The sequence below is a fragment of the Helianthus annuus genome, chromosome 6, assembly GCF_002127325.2.
Source record: "Helianthus annuus cultivar XRQ/B chromosome 6, HanXRQr2.0-SUNRISE, whole genome shotgun sequence".
In the NCBI taxonomy this organism is placed as follows: domain Eukaryota; kingdom Viridiplantae; phylum Streptophyta; class Magnoliopsida; order Asterales; family Asteraceae; genus Helianthus; species Helianthus annuus.
Window position 1 is genome coordinate 79,035,301 of NC_035438.2, and position 17,894 is coordinate 79,053,194.

Below are 17,894 nucleotides of genomic sequence, written 5' to 3' on the forward strand. Positions count from 1 at the left end.
ACCACATCGGGTCATAGATAAAAATCTCTCGAATCTCAATCCCTGCTCTGTATGTTATCACAACCTCTGTCGAAATACAACTGTACACCCAGCCCATGAAACCTTTGTAGAACTCTTGTTCCATCTTGGGCACTGGAATGTTTTTCATCGTCTTTGGCTTTTTCACATTCAGAATAGTCTCTTCAACTCCTGTCACTGGATCTATCCTTTGAACTCTCTTCGGGTAATGAGGCTTCCAGTGTTTGAAGTCTTTCAGTGCCTCAAACTTTATCAGTCCCCACATTGCAACATCATTCTTCCTGACAAGATACCCCAAGGTTCTTACTTTTGATAACTCATCCACATCCCACCATGGAAGGGACATAATATCATGTAACTTTTCAAAATATTGAACACCACATTCTCTCCTGATTGCATACGCATTAACTTGAGGTAGAAAACCCCAGCTAATGATATCCCCCAAAGAAATACTTTTGTCTCTCTGATAATACTTCAACGGACGTTTGAATTTACGTTCATTGCTTTCCTTGAACCATTTCTTACGTTCTTCCTTCAGTGGATCTTTTGTGGTGCCATCAAAGTTTTTGTCTTTAAGAATCTCAGAAACTTTCCTTCTAAGTTCATCCCGATTCTCTTCAGTGAAGAACTCCATCAGTGTTGGAAATTGAGAAGTATCTTCATTCATACTCTCCTCATCAGTACAATCTTCAACTTCAACCCTGTCATACACATCAGCGTCTTCCACATACTTGTATTCATAATCAGGTTGATGGTTGATGTCGAAAGCATTTAATTCTTCTTCAAAATCAAAATTAAACTCAGCTTCATTCACATTGAACATCTTCAATACTTCATCCAACGTGTAAGTATGCCTTATCTCACCTTCTTTAACATGAGGTTCAATTTGAAGAATTAATTTTTCAGCTTGATCAACATTTTGATCATCACCATGCTCCCCCTTTCCATCAGCTCCCTCTGTCTCTTCATTCACAGTATCATTTAAATAATCATCAACATTCCTTTCACTTGACGTTTCAGTCACTTTGATTCCCATACCACCCTGATTATCGTCATCATCATCATCAGAACCATGACTGCTAGCAGAGAAGACTTTTTCATCATCATCATCTTCCTCTTCTTCATCACCCTCTTCATCGTCATCCTCCTCATCATCTTCTTCATCGTCATCACCAGCAAGATCTTCCAATGATACATGTTCTTCAAAGATTGCTGATACGGAGGATATAGGAACAGGATTCTCAATAACTAGAGATGGAACAATTGAACTTTCAGCTACTGCCACACTGCTTTCAACACCTTTTCCCTTATCTTTCATTTGTGCATCAATCTCAGCTTGGTGTTTAGCTCTAAGTTCTTCAACTTGTATTTCTTCGAACTTTTGCTCAATTGACGTTCCAAGCATGTTTTCAACAACTTTGTTCAACATGTAAAATTCATGCTCTTTCAATGCTTTCGCAGCTTCAAGCTCTTTGTTTTTCATCTCAAAGTATTTGTTCTGCTCATTTCTGCGAGACTTTTCTTCTTCTAATTCAGCCACTCTTACTTTCAAGAAATCAATCTCTGTCTGATCTGTATCAATCTTCTTCAGTAATGCCTTGTTGTCAGACTCTAATCTCTTCACACGCATTTCGAGAATCTTTTCACGATCAGCCACTTTCTTGCTTTCAGCTGCTAATAATTTGTTTTCATTCAAAACATCTTCCATTTTCTTCTCTAACTTTTTCACCTGTTCATCATTCGCAAATCCGAAGTCTCCAATATCTTCAAGACTTTCTGGAACAGTTGGAAATGTCTTGTGGCCAGAAGAACCAGGAGTTAATTGTATTTGTATTTGAGTGGGTGGTGGTGTTTTGAAGATTTCTTAGGATGTAAGAAAAGGTTGTTCATGAGGTGGTGAGAGATGTAACGGTGATAGATGTAATGGTGATGGTTGTCTAGGTGGTGTTGGTTGTTTTGGAGGTGAAGGTTGTCTTGGAGGTGTTTGATGTGGAGTAGGTTCAGGTGGTGGTGTTGATGATTTACTTTGTTCTTTGGATGGTTTCTTCTTTAGCACAATCTTCGGCTTTGTAATCTTCGGAGAAACTTTCTTTATCTTCGGAGACACTATCCTCTTTCTTGCTCCTGATTTCTTCTTACTACTCGACGGAGGCGATTGAGATCCAGAGACATGTTGTGGTGATGGGACATATGGAGCATCCTCCTTTTCCTGCCTCTTCCTATTTCTCAACTATTTCTCTTTCTCTGTCGCTTCTTGAATTCTTCTTAAACCTTCTGCTTCATCAACTTCATCTTCTGAAGAACTCGAAGAACTTGTAGTATCTTTATCAACGTCATCACCTTCAACATCATCAATAACTTTCTCTTTCTCAACTTCTATGTTAGTTGCTTGCTCTACCTCCAAATCACCAAGGTCCAACATCACTTCTTCAATATCAGCATATGGATTTTCTTCAACATTTACAACTGGTTCCTCAACTTCAGGCTCATCAATCAACAAAGTCTTTGCCACTTTATTTTGTTTTTTCTTTGGCTGTGACGATGACCCCTCTTCCATCTGTGCTTTAGGGGTGACTTTCTTACCTCTCCTCCTCTGTTCTTTGACAAACCAGTCATTACGTGTGGTTTTGAACTTTTCAAGAGCCTTTAGCTCATCAGCATAAGCAGTTTCCTTCATCTCCTCTTCATTTCTCCAGTTTTGGTGATTGACTGGATCAGGATCAACATAATTCGCATCCTTGATAAAACCAAAAAATTCAGCTACTTTCTTTGGTTCAGGATGGTTCGGATGATATCTTGCAAGCTGCTTCAATGAATCGTTACTCATATGAGATAAAACCAGCAAATCATGTTCTACATCTCTTTCAATATCGGGATAAGCATGATCAATCAACATCTGCACAAATCTTGGATACATCCAAGTCTTACTCTTTGTTGTTACATTCTCGGTTATGTAATGAAAAACAATGTGCGAGAAGTTGTATTTCTTGTTAAGAACCAATGCAGTGACAATATTCATCTGGTAATCACGCATGGTATCATACCCTCCTTTGCAATGGCTAAGTGACATTAGAACACAATGAACAATAAACTTGTAAGGTTTCTGAAACTTTGACTTCAAGTAATTTCCAACGTTTAGTGCACCAACATATCCCATCCTCAGCATGCATCCCTTGACCATTCATTCAGGAAACTTTGTTGGCGAGTTTTCGTCATCCGGAAAGTTCAAAACTTCACAAACAAGCGCCTCAGTAACAACAATTGTCTTCTTTTCATTATACTACTTCACAACTGAATGAATTACTTTGTTTGCTTCATCATATGTCGCGTGCTTCCAGAAACGTTTCACATGTGATTTGTACACAGGACGTTGATCCGTAAGAGCTTTCTGAATTGGAATTCTCCTCATAAACTCCAAGATACTGCTAAATTTCGCCAACTCTGTATTTTTCTCCACATCAAAGTCACAACAACTGTTGTGCAACGGATTGAAGATTACATTTGAACCCTGCAAGACAGCAAATCATAAAATGAATCAATTACTTAGAAAAATTTCAACATTAAGCATCTACAAGCGAAATCAAATGAAATGACTAAGCATTTCAAGCGAAATCACCCAAATTAGTAAGAAGCGAAATCAGATGACAACTTAGAAGCGGAATCAGATGGTGATGTTTGAAGCGAAATCACCAAAGACACATAGAAGCGGAATCACTAAAACAATCTGAAGCGGAATCACTTAGACTGTTTTCAAGCGGAATCAAATGTGACACTTTAAGCGGAATCAGAAATGATACAATGGAGCGGAATCAACAACACAATCAATTTGTGGCGGAATTCCAGATAATCATTCAAATCCTGTTAGATGATGAAATTGATCATGTGGGTTTGTTAATCTGTTAATTCCGACTCTAGAGATGTGATTTAATATCAATTTGGTTCTCAGACATGCCCTAGATCTAACTTTCTAACCACAATTCATCGACAACATGCAATCCGCTCAGATCTGTTACAATTAACAATCAATACATGAAATACACTACAATCCGACAACATATGTTTGATTTCTTGTTCAGATTTAACAGTTATTAACCCTAATTCTAAGTTTTAGTTCATAAACATCGCCGACAGACATGAAAACATGTAAATCTAGGACAAATCAGGTCTCAATCTACCTTGCCCATGTTAATAGTTGAGATTGCCAACAAATAACACCAGATCTAACAGAAATCGGGCAGCAATTCGTTTAGAAAATGAAGATAATAGGGTCTCGCTTGAAATCGCCGGAGAGAGAAACACTTGGGGCGGAAACAGAAAAATGAGGTTGGAGCGGAATCAGGTGGCCTTTTATAGGCTGTATTATTCCGCTCGAAATGGTCAATGAGTCTCTCAAGCGGAATCAACTATGAAGCTACAAGCGGAATCAAACATGAAGCACCCTCAAGCGGAATCAGCTAATTTATGTAAAACTTGTATTTTCGAGCGAAATCAGTTTTGACTTTTCAAAATTTTTAATTTTTTTAAACATTTTCAGATTGTTTACCGACACACCCAATTAACCAAGTCCAAGTTAATGACCTTGGTCAACTGTTCAGCCTACCAAGTCCAAATTAATGACCTTGGTTGACCTGATTATGAAGTTTGCTGACTTTTTGATCTGAAACTAGTTCAAATTAATGAACTTTTGAACTTTACGAACTTTCAAACACTTTTTCAATCTTTTAAACATGTACCAATCACAGTTCAGTATCTCCTGCTTACCCAAACCTCATCAAACAGACATGATCTGCACAAGGCTTTGATCATCTGATTCCCAACGTCGGTTGTCGAAAATAAGATCAAAAAAAAATATTTTTGGATTTTTAACAAGATAAGCAGAAATATGTACACACAATCTTTTTGTGAGCGTGATAAGGGATCATATCAGCATTTGACAAGACACAAGCACCGTTAAGCTTCTATTTCATACCAAGCCTTAAACAGTTCACGTAGATTGTCGATATACTGATCCTCTTAAATTTTCACAAAACTTTCAATCTGTCCAGGATACGGAATTAATGTTTTAAGACTTAAACTTTTACATGTGTCCCACCTCAGTATATACTCCCGTATCCAGATCCCATTATTCAGTCTTACAGGTGAGTATACCTAGATGATATCTGTAATGGGGTGAAATGCAAGGGTCGTGAGAGCTCGGGTCGATACTTCCGTATACGTAGAGAGATGACGGCTTCGACTTTTCGGTGGGTCCCCTTTGGGGATCTTCTTTACAAAAGCACATGATTATCATTTTGCAATGATTAATCATTTTTTATGCTGAGGGGAGGCTTTACGAGTAAAGCATTGCGTAAAGTATTATCCGGGGACTAGGTCAGTATTTCCATACAGCAGAAGTCCCGGGATAATACCCCAGATATTACTAAGTATAAAGACCTAGTATCTCAGAAAGAGGGACCTTTCAAACGAGATTTCGGGGGTTACCCATATATCCTGGAGGTGTTCCCCACATAAAAGCAAGTAAATTTTAGATTTATATCCCAAACAAATCTACTAATTTTGTAAAAACCTATCAGCACATCATCAGCGAGACAGCTTAATGCATTTTAAACGTTACATAAGTATAAAGACCTAGTATCTCAGAAAGAGGGACCTTTCAAACGAGATTTCGGGGGTTACCCATATATCCTGGAGGTGTTCCCCACATAAAAGCAAGTAAATTTTAGATTTATATCCCAAACAAATCTACTAATTTTGTAAAAACCTATCAGCACATCATTAGCGAGACTGCTTAATGCATTTTAAACGTTACATTTCTTTAGTGTACTGTGTCTGTCTAGCTGATGTACTATCATTTCCCCTATTATACACAAACTCTTTTTCAAATTTTGTAATGTTTTTGGGTTTTTCATTTTTATCATGTTTTTGTATTTTCTGCAAATTTCTCCCCCTAAAAAGAAAAACATATTTTTGTGTTTTTGTTTTTATCGAAAAGCAGAAAACAAACTATACAGAAAGTTGACAACACGACATGGTTCACATCAGATCGCCGCCCTCCTCGGCTTCACATTCTACTACCCTCCCAGATCGCAGATTTTTCATCCCATTCAATTTTAGAAGATAATAAAATCTCTTTTTGTCAAAGGGTTTTGTATAAAAATCAGCTTTCTGATCATCGGTGTGTATGTGTTCAATCCGGATTAACTTCTTCTCGTGACAATCACGGATGAAGTGGTGACGGATTTCGATATGTTTCGTTTTAGAATGGTGAACCGGGTTTTTAGTGATGTTTATAGCTGCTTCGTTGTCCACATAAATCGGCGTATCCAAGAATTGCAAACCGAAGTCGCGCATTTGCTGTTGGATCCAAAGGATCTGTGAGCAACAGCTAGAGGCTGAAACGTATTCTGCCTCACACGTAGAAAGCGCCACTACGGTTTGTTTCTTGCACTGCCAGGTAACGAGTCGAGTTCCTAAGAACTGACACCCAGCAGTGGTGGACTTTGCATTCTGCTTGCAGCTTCCAAAGTCAGAATCAGCGAAACCTGATAGGGAGAAGTCACCCGAGCGAGGATACCACAAGCCGATGCTTGGGCAGCCTTTCAAATACCGTAAGATACGTTTGACAATCATCAGGTGTGACTGCTTCGGGCTCGACTGATATCTGGCACAGAGACATGTCGGGTACATGATGTCAGGTCGAGAAGCAGTGAGATACATCAAAGATCCGATGATTGACCGGTACAGTGTCTCGTCCACTTTCACTCCACTTTCATCAGGAAAAATCCCGTGGTTCTGTGTAAGGGGGGTTGCTGCAGGACTGCATTCAGACATATCAAACTTTTCAAGCACATCCTTTACCGTATTTCGTTTGATGAATGAAGATTCCATCGGGCATCTGCTCCACCTGCAGCCCGAGGAAGAACTTCATCTCCCCCATCGAACTCATTTCAAACTTCTTCTTCATTACTTTCTCAAACTCTTTACACAGCTCGTCGTTGGTGGAACCAAAAATGATATCGTCAACGTAGATTTGCACGATCAACATATGGCCTGCAACTTCCTTTGTGAACAATGTGCTATCGACTGTCCCTCTGGTGAACCCATTGGCCAACAGATATTGGGAAAGCGTCTCGTACCAGGCTCTCGGGGCCTGGTGTAGTCCGTAGAGCGCCTTATCCAGCAAATAGACCTTGTTTTTGTGCAGTGGATCAGTGAACCCCGGTGGTTGTCCCACATACACCTCTTCTTTAATCTTTCCGTACAGGAAGGCAGATTTGACATCCAGCTGGTACACTTTGAAGTCTTTCCATGACGCAAACACCAGGAAGATCCGAATCGCCTCGAGTCTAGCAACAGGCGCGTAAACTTCATCATAGTCGATGCCTTCTTGCTGACTAAAGCCTTGCACCACTAATCGTGCTTTGTTTGTCACCACGACTCCTCTATCATCCCTTTTGCACTTGAAAACCCACTTTGTTTTGATTAACTTTTGATTCTTCGGCAGATCGACTAGTCTCCAAACACCCAGTTTCTCAAACTGTAACAGCTCTTCCTGCATAGCATTTACCCAGCTGTCTTCAGTCAATGCTTCTTTATAAGTTCTGGGCTCGATCTGCGAAATAAAACACTTTAATGAGAATTCTTCCTGCAAAAATAGAAGAATAAAAACATGTAAGAGCTCGGTTGATTTGGTCTCTGGTTTTAACACCACTTTGTAGGTCACCAATTATTTGCTCTGATGGATGGTAAGACACAGTCCGAGGCATAATGGTGTCAGGCACATTCACTTCCGATTGCAAGTTTGATATATCAAGATCAACGGTTTAATCCTCAGCTTCCGTCGAAGTAACATTTGGTTCCTCGTCAATGGTCGGAGCGGTTTCCTCCTCTAAGTTGTCAGAGTTGTCAAATGTTGGAGCTGGTTCCTCTGGTGGTTCGTGAGCTGTTCCACTAGGTCCAGCTTCATCATTGTGAGTACCCTCGGTGGGTGGAGAAACTACTAGGGGTCTAGGCACTTGCTCCTGTGACATTGATTGCTGGTACTGGTACAGAAGTGCTAGTTCCTCGTCACTCGGCTGAACCGGTAGTTGAAACGACTCCCAGAGCTTGTCGTAATCAAACAGGAGTCTTTGTCTGGGAAGTTGTGGTGATGGAATGTGCTTCTGACAATCCACATGCTGAACTTGTATCACTTTCCCCAGTCATGGTACGAACACCCTCTTCAACGGGCTTGCGTAACCTACAAAGAAACCATCGTTTGATTTAGCACCAAATTTTCCATTTTCATCAATAAACGTACACGGAGCCCCAAATGGCTCCAAAAACTCTAAATTCGGCTTGTATCGGTGTAGCAACTCAAAACATGTCTTTTTGTACTTCTTGACGGTGAGTACGTGATTCAAGGTGTAACACGCTGCAGCCACTACTTCGCTCCAGAAGAAGATCGGTAGTTTGGAATCGGCTAACATTGTTCGAGCTGTCTCTATTAGAGTCCGATTCTTTCTTTCAGCAACGTCGTTCTGTTATGGTGTGTATGGCGCACTGAATTCATGAAGAATTCCCTTTTCGTTGCAGAACTCGAACATTTTGTTGTTTTTGAATTCCTTCCGTTATCACTACGAATTCTTTGAATCGGCAGCTTATACACCGTCTCCATCTTCTTGAACAACACCATCAGCGACTCAAAAGTCTGATCCTTTCTTTCCAAGCACATGACCCACGAGAATCTTGTAAAGTCATCAGTCACCACCAAGCAATACAAATCTCCACTGATGCTCTTTACATTGACCGGCCCGAAGATATCCATGTGTAATCTCTCAAGCGGTAATCTGATCGAATTAAGTATCTTCGATGGGTGTGACTTCCGAGTCTGCTTCCCTTTTTTACAAGCTACACAATCATCATTCAAGTGAAAATTCTTTAAGTTTACACCTTCTACCAAATCATTGTGCACTAGAAAATTCATTTTACGAGCATGTATGTGGCCCATCTTACGATGCCACATAATTGATTCTTTTCCTGTTGCTTTTGATTTTGACACAAAACATTGTTTTTGATGAGTTGTTGGTGTTGCGACACTCATATCTAGGATATACAAGTCGTTCTCCCATGGAGCGCGCAACAACACCATCTCATCAGGGATTTTAAACCCCGGTTTTAAAACTAAACACTCGTTCTTTGTGAAATGTACACTGAAAGATTTATCACATATTTAAGAAATGCTAAGTAAATTGTTTTCCAACTCTACGATATAGTTCACTTTCTCAAATGAGATGACACCATTCGTCAATGTTCCCTGTCCAACAATTATGCCGCCCTTGATTTCCGGCGAATCCCACATAACTTCCATTTATTGATTTGACGTCGTAAAGTAGAGCTAGCATCCCTATCATATGTCTCGATGCACCACTGTCCATGATCCACTTCGAAAGGATAGACCTGGGCACCCCCTGCAAACATCAAATCAACTCATTCAAACAATGACGCCCATGACTTTTTGACCTCAGAAACAGTGCCAAACACTACATCACACTTCTCATCATTTTTAGGAAAGTTAAATGTGACATTAGGACCATCATCTTTCACAATTGGTTTTACTTTGTTGTTAATTGGGGGAAACTCAGCAAGAAATTTATCAAGTTCAGATTCAAACTCGACAACATCATCTTTCAAAACCTTTGTTTCATTTTTTAAAGCATTTTCCATCTTTTTCACCTCGACAGATGGTTTCAACTTCGCAACCCATGATTGCTTCTCAAAAACTTTTGTTTTCTGATAAATCTTTGAAGTCTTGTGAGACTTGAAAGATTCGCCAACCTCGAAGATCGATTTTGGCTTATCCTCGGACATCAAAGATCCACCTCTCTTTAAAATGCGAATCGGGGAAACCATTGGTTTTTTGCCTTTTGTATCAATTGGTGACTTTGGTCGAGGTTTTTGAACAACAGGTTTTACGAAAACGGGTTTTTCAAACACTTTCTTGCATTGTTTTGCCATGTGCCCGATTTCATTACAGCGATAACAGACTCTTTTGTCATATTCGACAAAAGTTGATTTGAATGTCTCCTCTTTCAACTTTTTCGCTGCATTGAAATCGTCAACAGCTTTTTAACTAAAAATGTAGTCCTTTTCATCATCTACACTCGGTCCAGCAACAAAGATATCATTCATTTTCTCTTTTGGCTTAACCACCTGCTTAGCCATCTTTTTCTCAAAACCAATCCCTTTGTTTTTAAAATTGTTTTTCTTGTTATTACCCTTACCTTCCCATTCTTTCTTTCCCGAGCTGGTAGGTCGTGATGTGACAAAAGATTTTTTAGGTTTTGAAAAGAATTCTTTGTTGTTAACCTCATCAATGTTCATTTCAACCAACTTGAACACTTTCTCAACATTCTCAATCTTCACGTTCTGAAGAGGATACTCGAAATCAGAGTAAAGTTTGCCAGTTCCAATCATAGTGTAGACCACCATAATCGGATCATCATTCGCACTTCTGACTGATTTCGGTATGAAACGGTCCAAGAAATTACCCTTATCTTCAGACTCAGTAACAGATTTCACAGATTGAGACTTCTCGGAGTTATCACTCTCTTCATCTAACACCTGATCGACAACGGTTTTGATGATCTGTGATTCATTGTCTGTGTCGGATGCCGAGAATGTAACATCAATGCTCTCAGGCAAATCATCCTCAATTGATCTCAACTTGAGGTTCAAAGCAGCTTCCACCCCATCTGGATATTTTTGTGTATAATGATTCCACATTGGGGGTGGAACGCTGTTAAAGACCGGTGCAGCATGTGGCTGCTGTGGAACAATCTGTTCAAGGACATAGGATGAAGCCACATAACTCATCAATTTCTTATCAATTCGCTCATTTTCAATTTTAGCTAATTCAAGCTCTTTCTTTAATGAAGCGATCGTGTTAAGATGAAAATTAACCTCAACTTGTTTAACAAAAAGTGTTGCTTTAACCAATTTTGTTGCCTTGTCATTTTCAACACTCTCTTTTTGGATCATTTTAATTGACCTGGCAAGAGTATCATAAGCCTCTTTGACTTGTCCAAGATCAAACTTTAGCATATCTGCATAATGTTTCAATTCCTGAAACTTAGTGTCTTTCTCAAGACACTCCATGCACGGTTGTAAACACTTTTGGCATGGTGTTTCAGGGATTGAAACGACTTTCTCAACAACCTGTTCATCACAATCAATTGTCACATCCTGTTTACCGACATTTTTCAACTCAGACTCGGACACTTTGACCTCCTTAACTCCAGATTCCTGATCTGACTCCTGTTTGACTGACACGGTATTGACAGACTCTGACTTCTCGAGTTCTGTGTCTACCTCTTTCAGCTTTCCCATTAGGGCTCTATCAGCAATGTCTTTCAACGTGTCTCCGGTCAACTCTTTTGTCACGTCTATCATTTCCTCGACAGCTTCTTTCTTTTCTTCGTATCTTGGACACGATCCAGTCGTCGGTTCTTCGAAAAATCCTACAAAAGATTCAAAAACTTTAGGAGGCATTATTGATTTCATAGAACTTGCCAATACCTCCTGTTCAGATTGGTAATAGTAAACTTCTACAGCGATTTCTTCAATGTCAACCACATTCTCAACAGAAACATCTTCAACAACCACTGGAACATCTTCAATAATCATTTCTGGCTCAGTCACTATCTCCGGTACTTCAACTATTTCTGCCATCATGGCCTGCCCATCACTTCCAGGGATGTATTTATCCCAGGTAAAACCTTCGGCTACTTTTTCATCGTCCTGATTCACTATAAGAGCCTTCTCCGGTTTGTTCTCTATTTGCGGTCTCTGAACAGCGGGTTGTTGGTTAGGCCGATGATAGATCGCCTGCCTGTAATAATCGTTCGTAAATGGGTTCTGATGGTTGTTCACTTCTCGGTTCTGGCATTCTCTCTTGAAATGGCCACGTTCTTTACACTTGAAGCAGGTAACTTTTGATTTGTCAAAACCTAGCTTCTGATCAGGACCTGAGAGACTGTTTCTGTCTGTGATCTCCATAAAGCGTTGTGCCCTTCTAACCAAACTTGCCATGCACCATTTTATATCAATCAATTCAAGCTCATTCGGGTCGATCTGGTCGTAATCCTCTTTTGTCATATCTGGATTTCCGATCCTTCCTGCCACTAAACCTTCATACGCCTCTAAAACGGAAGCAAGTAATGCAATGTGTTGTTTCGCAGTTGTTTCAGTAATTTCATTTCCATTCTTAATATTCACCTCGATGTTGCATTGCACCCCAGAAACATAAGCCTGATTGTTGGAACTTGTAGAACTTTGAGGTGATGTCTGCTCTTGAGCTTTAAAGTTTGGCTCATAGTTTACGAACGGTGAAGGCTTGTTGGATTGTGGAGTGTTTGTAGAAGCACTTGAATTTGTATCAGCACTAAAACCCGTTTGTATCTTCGGACTCTGGTTTGTTGCAACAGGAGTGCTTCCTTTGTAGTAAAGAGATACATCTTGTTGTACATTTGCTGAATTCATCTTCTTAATCTTCAACAACTCTAATTCGTGAGCTTCTATCTTTTCAATGAATGAGCTGAGATTCAAATTCACGAAATCCGAGTTGTTTTTCAACATCATTAAGTATGTGCCCCATTCATCATAAGGTAATGCGTCGGACAACTTGTCGATCCATTCCTCGTTTGTCTTTGTAATCTCCAATCTTTTCGTCTCTACCACAAGATGGCAATAACGTTCAATCAACTGCTTTGTTGTTTCACCCTTCATCCCGGTAAAGATATCAAACTCTTTCTTGATCAAGGCTTTCTTGCTTTTGATCATAGATACGCTGCCTTGGAACTTCAACTTTAATGCTTGCCACATTGATTGCGAGTTGTCATCATGTTGTAACAGCACAAGAATATCTTCTTTGATGGCCTGTTGGAGGATACTGACCATCTTTTTCTCAGCCTTAAAATCATTCTGTTCAGTCTCAGTCAAACTTCCAATGCCTTTCTCTAAGCCCAATCCATCAACAGGTGGAACATATTTTTTCTCTATCTTCATCCAATATTCAAAATGGTTGGCTTGTACCCAATTCTTGAATGGACCCGACCATCCGGCATACTCATCTAAATTCATAAGCTTTGGCGGTTTCTGCATTGTTCCTAGCTCATTCTCCATGTTGACATTTTGAACAATGCTTGCCGGACTTTGTGTTGCCGTCATGCCGCTACCTGCGAAAAGATTATAAAAATCTTGATTTTCCATGTTAGGTGACAATTTCTAAAAAAAATTTTGAACTTTTTGAAAAAACAGGTTACTTTTACTGAAAAACTTTTTACACAGACTGAATTCCCAACACGATATCACGGACGAAACGGACTTAACGCTCAAGCCATGTTTTTACACTTAAAATGAATTTTCAAGCGGAATTACAGTTTAAAGTTCGAGCGAAATCAAAAGTTAACACTCGAGCGGAATCTGAAGTTGACTTTTGGAGCAAAATCAATCAGGTAATTCAAACGGAATTACCCCTGGAGCGGAATCAGTGAGAACCTCGAGCGAAACCTCAGAATACAAGCGGAATCTCTGATTCCGCTTCTGCAGTTCGAGCGGAATTAAAACTTTATACACTAAGAACTTGATTTCGCTTGAAATTCAAGCGGAATCTCAAAAAACTACGTTCGAGCGGAATCAGGTTCTAGGCCATTTTTAACCAGTTTTAAGCCGTATTTTATGCTGAAACTCTCAAGGGTTTGTTAATTGTCAATTTTACACAATATGTCAAAAGTTCAGTCCATTTTGTCCGTGGCAATGTCCAGAACTCAAAAAGTGTAGTAAAAAAGCTTTGATTCTGGTATTTTAGCTCATAACTAGCTCTGATACCAATTGTAGGATCGTTATTGACGATCAAATGAGTCAATCAGAGCTGAAACACCACTGTTTATGCGGCGGAATCACACAAACAGTTTGAATCAAAGAGAATGGAGTAGAAATAGACAGTAGATAACTTTAAACACGGTTTCTCATTAATTGTTCACATAAAATTTTGGCAGCAGTTCGGCTACAACTTGGACATTCATTACATAATGAGAAACACACGCGGACTATATATACTAGTGCTAATTCCGCTCCAAATGACATCGTGCCATTTCGGGCGGAATCAACAACATGTGATTTCGCTCCAAATGACACAATGTCATTTCAAGCGGAATCAGCCCATAACAACTTAACATTTACATACAACCCCCTATACTATACAAAACTGACATATTTGACCCCTAGACCCTATACAAGCTTGACTAAGACTAAGACGTAGGCTTTAGACATTCGTGCATCAACACATATAATTTGAAATGCAATGACTTTTTAGAGACAATAGTATTCAATGCCAAAAGAGTACTTACTTTGATTGTCAATGGAGGAAGACTCCGAGTCAATAATCTTATTTGGAAATAGAAGTATGAAAAATGATTTGTCAATAATCAAACCAGAAATCAGTGATGTTTATTTAAATGGTGAGGATACACTGGACAATACAATAGAATTTAGTGTATCATGGTCTGAATACATAATTGTATCAAGGCTACTTGGATGATGAATCAAACGATGACGTTTGAATAGGGTTTATTATCAGCATAGGCTACAAATTTATACAGACACCGCAAGGTGTTGTAGCGACTGAAAGAATTTAATAATTATGGCGACTGAATGAATTCACCGTTTTTTGAGATTAACTGAAAGTTTCAAGGAAGCGAATTTGGATATTTCAAAAGATAGGATATTTCAGTTGAAGAAAGAATCGAATAGTGTGGAATAAATTCAAAGATGAAAGAATTACTGGAGGTACATTGGAATAAGAATTTTAGGTACCTTTATCTTAATACAAATTTATACTAAGACTGGTTTAGGATAATGAATCAATAAATAGATAAATTCGTACCTCAGGTGTGAAAATGAAATGAGTCAAATTTTCAAAGAAATCGCCACCGCAGGGTGTCGTGTCATAACAAATGATGTAGTGAAATTGAAGACTTTAAACAAGGTTACTATGATTCAAACAATGAGATTACCTCGAATATGATGATCTCAATTCATCATATGGGATTTTGAATTGAATATATATTGTGAACAAGTTCAAACAATTGAGCTTGGTTTGGACATATTCCAACAATGGATATATGTATCGACAATAAATGGTTTTATGAAAATCTGGTAACTCTGAAGAGAAGTTTTCCAAGAAATCAGTTGACTCGATTATCAAAAGTTAGCATTTTAAAATCAGAGGGGGAAATTTATCAAAATGAGTATAACGGGATTAAAACTCATGAGTAGATGATCTTTTTGAAGTGAATTCACATGTATAACAGGAAAGGCATGTATGACATAAGAATTTTGTCAAGAAATGAGACAAATGAGTGTTGATTTTGTGACAGAGAAATAAGGACTTCTTATTTTAATCGAGATTTAAAGTCAACTTAATACTTTAGTACAGACAAAACGTAAGGGTGCTTATTTCAAAAGTTATTATGGTTTATGGTGTTTATGCGTTCTTCTTAGCTTCATCTGGGTTTCTGTTCTCGTTGTCGGGGGCCTTAGATAGTTTTGGGCAGTAGCGACGGAAGTGGCCTGGATGTCCACATTTGTAACATACGTTAGTTTCCCTTTTTCCTTCTACATTCTTCTTCTACATGTCCAGCTTTCTTGCAGAAGTTACAACGAAGTGTCTTCTTAAAATAACGTTCTCTTGCGTGCTTTTTGCTGTTGCTGGTAGGTTGTGTGATTTATGGTTTCATTCCTTTGTCCTTGGAGCATTTGTTAGAGTAGAAATCCTTATAGGAGTAGCCATAGGTTGTGGTTTTCTTTCGTTTGGAAGATGGAGTTTCGATACGAATATCATGACTTCCGTTGATACTAGGGCTAGGTATGAAGTGATGGGTATGCTTACAATGTATAGTAGGATTCTCGTTTATAGGCATGGAAATTTTAATAGCTTCAATGATCGAAGGTATGGCATTCGATATTCCTTGAGCTATTATATTTTCTATAGTGTTTCTATCAAAAGAGTTTCCATTACTATTCTCAATTTCTTGATCACATGCCATTTCCTTTGACATCTGAATTACGAACATGTTTAGATATAATTATCACAGAACTAAGCAATTATACAGACATATTTTGTTTAGCACCATTATAGTCATAGTTATCAGTATTATGCATTGATAATTATATATATTAAGGTAACATATATACATGTTATATCTTAACATTTTCTCTTACTATATATCTTATCAAAATATAAGGAAAATGTATATCTTATATATGTTGTTTCTTCCTTTGGTGTAATAGCTTTTATATTGCCATAATTTAATTATATTTCCAGGGCTTATGGCTGAATTGGTATTCAAAAATAAAGATAAACGCTTTATATGAAATTCTGAAATTTTCCGCCATTGACCCATTTATTGTTTTTCAAGAGATGGTGCTAATACGGATATTCATTGAATTAAAGCTGGGTATCAAAATAGATTTTAAGTAAACATGTAGGTTTGTTTCTTCTGTTATGTAAAAGCTTGCCTTTCTACAGAGGATATTTGATTCTAATATTGTATATATTATCAAGAAAATTGTGTCTTGTATTTATATACGTATAAATATAAAGTTTTAAAATTTCCTTTATAATATCAACTTATAAAAATCTAGTTACATAATTAATTGTATTAGCTATCCTGTTTATTTTCATAACCTTGATATTAATCAAATAAATTTCTATCAAATTTATTGAAGATAATATTTTAGAACAAAAAGGGAATTCATCAGAAAGAATAAACTTAATAGAGATAAAATTTTTTGGATTCTTTTTAGAGCAATTTTAATCTTGACAAGTTAACTAAATTTTGGTTATAACATATTTATAATTTGATTCAAATTCTACTTATTTAATATTTAATAATACGATAAAGAATTATAAAGTGATTGACAAAATATTTTAATTATCGTATCTAAACAATGTTGAAACATTATATTTTAACAAAATTAATATAAATATATGTGTTATTAAAACTTTGCTAAATACATATCTTTAAATTCGAGTAAAATTATATCATAAATCATAAAATATACTACTTTCATTAATGATACTTTAGGGATATCATACCTAAGGGTATTATTTTATATTTAAGATATTAATGCCAATATCATAATATTATTATAATTTATTTTGAATTGTATTCACATAAATATGTGGATACAGAAATAAATATTATATTATGAATATATTCTTCTAAAATATTGTAAGATACGATAGGAGTTACATATTCAGAGAATTTATAAAACCATTTAGGTATAATATATAGAGTAGGAGTTGAGTAGAAAGTGTGTTTTTTTTCTAGAAAGTCTACGAAGCAATAAGAACGCGACATGTGACATTGAAGGATTTTAACTAAAAGGGAAATTGTGTAATTTGAATATTATTTTAATTATGGATTATTTTATTAGGGTAACTAACTAACCAGAAAATTATGGAAACTAAATATCCCATTTAATTCAAATTGATAGTTTCAATATAAATCATACAATACATATAACATATTCTCAGGAATTCGTAAAAAAAGGATTTTACAACATTGCTGGAGGATTCTTGACATTGTGTTTTAACAGCAAGCATATTTCTTTGACGCTGTGTTTTAACAGCAAGCAGATTTGCTGGAGGATTCTTGATATTGTGTTTTAACAGCAAGCAGATTTCTTGATATTGTGTTTTAACAGCAAGCAGATTTCTTGACGATGTGTTTTAACAGCAAGCAGATTGTTGGCCATTGTGTTTTAACAGCAAGCAGATTTCTTGACGCTGTGTTTTAACAGCAAGCAGATTTCTTGACGCTGTGTTTTAACAG